We start from the raw sequence: 5,245 nt of genomic DNA on the forward strand, positions 1-5,245 counted from the left end.
AAATTCAACAAAATGAAGGTGATTTTTTTTCCTTGATCCATTTTCCTTTCAAATCTTTTTTTGCTTATAGCAGACCTGATATTAAAAAAGAAATGTAGAGGTATGTGTGTCTAAGCATGTGCATGTGTGTGTGGATGACGATGTGTAAGAGCATGTGTGAATGTATATACTTGTGTGTGAGTGGAGAACACTGTGCTGTGTATTTCTGAATCTATGAGTATATTTTCTGGCTCTAAAATATATTCCAAATATCCTGTTCCCTTCTGCCCTACACAGCCTAGTGACCCTCCTGCAAATATTTTTACCTGTCAACCACAAATGTGCACATACAAAGCAAATCTTTGCCTTCCAAGGGCAAAGGAAATTCATAATAGGGAATGTGATTTTTGTACACTTTTATGGCATACAATGCAAGGCCAGGCCATGAAAGGTCATAGAAGCCTTCCTCTATGTCTCTAAGATGGTCTCCCTGTCACATAACCTGAAGTTAGAGAACATTATGTAATAATGATTACCTGACCCAGGTCTTTTTTATTTTGTGAACAAAAAGGGGAAAAGATAATCTACACTGTTTGTTCTACTCTTTATACAAGGTGATCAGTGAAACTCATCCCTTTGGAAGACATTCACACTCCCACAACCACTCTTATCTAAGCCCACTTTAACTGCCTGATTCTTTTTTTTTTATTGATATATAATATATGTACACATTTATGGGGTATATATCATTATTTTTACATGCATAGAATGTGTAATGATCAAACGGCCTCTCTTCCTACTTCCCTCTAATCTACCATTCCTGAGTTGGCCATTCAATAACCTAGTGCTCTTTAATAGCACTGAATCCTCTCAAACAATGCACAGACTCCTTTGCCTGAAATTCAAGGGCCTCCACAATCCAGCCCCAACACCACTCATCTAGCCGTATCTGCGTATATCAGTAATCCTCAGTTCTTGTTCTCCTAGCCCAGAATAAGTAAGTCACAACATCTGCAGAAGGTACAAGGACCAACCATCCCTCTGTTTTTAGAACTAAGTTTCCCTGATATGCAGGACTCTCAGTCCTCAAACCAGGAAAGTCTTGAACAAATTGGCGAGTTTGATGGACTTGAGCCCTCCATCAAACATGGTTTTCCCATTATTCCTGAGACTCACCAAAGGTATTTTTACATGGTACAATCATTCTGCCAGTCTTTTGTCACCTTCATCTGTTGACTCTACCCTAAGGTGCTATTTTCTCAGAGCCTTTTGCACATTGTTCATCTTCCCATGACTTGTCTAATACGAAGTGTTATCTCTCTGCCCGGATTAACTGCAAGTTTTCTCCGCAGTTAATAGCAGAGCACACAGGCCCTCACCTTCATATTTGAGGCCTCTGCTTTGCTTTCAAACTGCCTCCATAGGAGAAATGAAAGCCCTGCTCTCTAACACCCACATAGAGAATCAAACAGCCTCCTCACACAAAGGAGTGCAGCTTTCATCACTGAGGAGTCCTTTATATTTATAAAAAGAATAGTTAACATTCTAGACTGAAGGATTCATATTTGGCATCATTCCACCATGTAGAGTCTTCACCATGAACAATGAATAAAATATGTGTCATATATTGGAGTGACTACATAGTGATTCTGTTGGCTATTCCAAAACAAAACAAAAAGGTATATTTCAAAGTAACTTGCTTTCTTTATCTATAGAAACTGTTCAAAACATTTAAATTTAGGTCTCTTGAAAAGTCTATGTCTAGTTACCTCATCACAAATACATACCTGGTATATATGAGTGTTTATTTGTATATCGATGTTTTGACTTCTATCTACTTATAGTGGGGTATAATATGGATTTTATAAATGTGTGTGTCTTCTCTCTCCATTTTTTCTTATTTTACCTATTTCCCATTTATTTTGCCAGAGTTTTCCAAGTAATATCCCAGCAAAGAGAGAAAATAAAGCAGAGAGAACAAAATAATTCTTCACTTTCAAAATTTCAACATAGATATTTGAAACTCACAAAGAGGACAGGATTTGAAGTACCTGGATATATTTTAGTTTGAAGAGTTTAACATTTGAAGGACTAAGTTTTATCCATAAAAATAACTTAAGGAAGACGAGAACGGGAGTCAGCTCACCCTGTCCTCAGGTTAGAAAACGACTCCATAGTCTGGAAAAAAATGATGAAAGAGGAGAGGAGAGCCAGAAAGGGTAAAGGGGCTCTGATACTGAGAGATCCTGTACAGGAGCCCATATGGACTAACCATACAGGCCAGGGCCACATCTGAAAGAGGATGCTAAAGAAACCCAGGTGTGTATGGGCAGGCCAGAACAAAGGGAGCATGTTAAATACAACTCCAATAGTTAGAAATTTTTGTAGGGAAGTCTCTGTCATCCCATCGTAGTTCAGGAGTAGAGAAATAGAAGTGACTGTAACAAGTAAGCACAGAGGGCATGAAGCACCAGCAAGTCCTTTCTAGTTTTAGATTTGTTCAATAGAATAGCCAGAGATTTCACCTGAAACTAGAAAGAATCAAAGAAGTGGCCCTCAAGGTAGGACCAAAAGAACATATATGCTATCTTTATGGTGTATGTTATTATGGATTATGTTCATTGGAAACCAAACATGAATTTAGATGCTTTAGGGGAATACCTAACAGTGACCTGTAACCAGATGTCCCTTCCTCCCAGGTTCTGAGACTTTTTCTCTCAAATAATTTAAATGCATCCTCAGGTATAGTGGGTAAATATAAGACTCTAAATTTTTTAAAAAATTAATTTTTGTGATTAACATTTTCTATTGAAACCATCCTATGAATTACCTATTATTTACACATTTTACAGTGAGGGTAACTCAAACCCATAGAGGGTATGTAATTTATTAGTGGTCAAAGACTTAGAAAGATGTAGAAATCAGACACAAACTCACATTCTTGAGCTCTGAGCCTCAAGCACTTTCTACCATACTGCACTTCTCTCCCAACCTTTTTCTTGTTGTTGTTGGGTTTTTTTTTTTGTTTTTGTTTTGTTTTTGTTTTGTTTTTGAATCATGTATCTCTATCTCTGTCTCCTCCAGGTCCCAGTAAGAATAAATCCAGATATCCCTGGTAGGTTGTAAAACGGTTTGTTGGTCAGAAGCAATGTTGTGGGGGATACTGTGACAGTAAACAAGGCATCTGGTAAATCCCCGGGGCCAAAACTTAGAGAATGCAAGAAAGGCAAATCCATATTCTCGCAGAGTACAAAAATTAATATCTATTCCAGTGACAATAAATCACTTTCTTCTCTGTGGACAAAAACGAATCTCATGTAATTGACCTGCCATGAGTTGCCAGTTATTGCCCTGGTGTTTGAGCCTGCTGTGATGTAACATTAATTTCTACTGCTGGCAGATGGAGTTCTCAGCAGTGACAGTTACCTGAGCAATCTAGTAAGAAATCCGTGTTTTTGACCCTATGCCTAACTTTCCTCACTGTCATCATAGCCACCTTTATTCATGAGTCCCGTGAGCAAATATGGAATGTCAGGGAAGAGAGGCTGAATAATACCAACAGTGATGATTACTTTTTTCATGTGATTAATGTGGCCACAATAATCATGGGAGCAGCCACTTGGGGGTACAAATGTGATATGGTTTGTCTCTGTGTCCCCACCCAAATCTCATCTTGAATTTTAATCCCCATAATCCCCACGTGTCAAGTGAGGAGCCTGGTGGGAGGTGATTGGATCACGGGGGTGGTTTCTTCCATTCTGTTGTTATGATAGTGAGTGCTCACAAACTCTGATGATTTTATAAGGGGCTTTTCCCCCTTCCCACGCTCTCTCTAGCCTGCTGCCAAGTAAGACATGCCTGTTTTCCCTTCTACCATGATTGTAAGTTTCCTGAGGTCTCCCCAGCCATGCAGAACTGTGAGTGAATTAAATCTCCTTTGTTTATAAATTACCCAGTCTCCAGCGGTATCTTTACAGCAGAAAATGGACTAATACAAAATGCCCTTACGTTCTGGACAACTTTAAGAAATTCATTCGTGAATCGATCACCAAAACTGCCTTGTTAATCATCTTCTGATATTTCTTTAATTCCAAGTTTCTAACCATCTTTCCAAACCATGATCGGCTCCTACCCATGGAATTGATGTATATCTAAAGCCTCAGTCATCTCTTTTTTCAAACAAAGTGATCATCATATTTAGTTTTTACATTTTGCCCAATAGATGTGTTATCATAGCTATTGTTATTCAGGAGTATCCCTGAGTGAGACAATACACTTTTGGCTGATGTCAACATATTGGATTGAGTCATTTATAAATAAAGCTTACTTGTTTTTCCTCAGTCAATTGATACTAGAGGAACTCTTTATGAAGTCATAGTTTGGCTAGAAAAAGTGACAGTGAACCCACAGAACTGGGCACATTGGGAGTGTTAGTAATCTGATTATGTAACATGTTGAGACCTTTTGAACATGCTTAGGCCCAATCCTGTTTATCTTATTTCCTATTGATGTTGGTGTCCTACTGAGCACATGCAGCTCTGTGGTTTACAAGTTCAGGATAGCAGTTCAAATAGCACATATAATGACTTGTTGACCCATTGGATCAGTCAAAGTTCTATCAGAGAATCAGAACTAATACTATATTTGATGCTCCTCAATATCATACGAAGTGGACATTTTCATTCTCATCTTTGTGTACATGTTTAAGTACAGGTGAGCCACTGGCATTTGATAAGACCATGCCATCTTTTTAAGCTCTTTGCATTTATTATACAGAACTAAGGAATTTCTGATATCTTAACTTCACTTAACATAAGACACTGTTATATTTAGTTTTCAGTAAACAAGTCCTAGATATTTGCTAATACAAATTAGCAAACAGCTTCTCCTCCTGGACTTGAATCTCTTTTTGGTCCTGTGAGTCAAACTGAGGTATGTTTGAGATCATACAGATGGTAGGGTGGGATATGGAGAGTATAGGTGTTCTCTTGCAAAAGCACTGATTACAAGGTCTTCAAATAAAACAGGAAGAATCTCATCAGCCCTGTACGGGTGGTGGGGAGTAGCTGCTAGTGCTGTCTGAGAGAGTCAGTAAAGTTTGGAGGTTCAGAATACTCAAAATCAACTAAGTCACCTCAAATACCTAAGAATTTTTAGGCTTAACTTTTTTTCAGCCAATACTCTTATGTGTTTAGTCAAGGCCTGGCAAGACTCTAAATTGTCTCTATTTTATTTCATCAACTCAGAATCAGTCTCTGGATTTGAT

This window comes from Pan paniscus, chromosome 12 (assembly GCF_029289425.2).
Source record: "Pan paniscus chromosome 12, NHGRI_mPanPan1-v2.0_pri, whole genome shotgun sequence".
Lineage (NCBI taxonomy): Eukaryota > Metazoa > Chordata > Mammalia > Primates > Hominidae > Pan > Pan paniscus.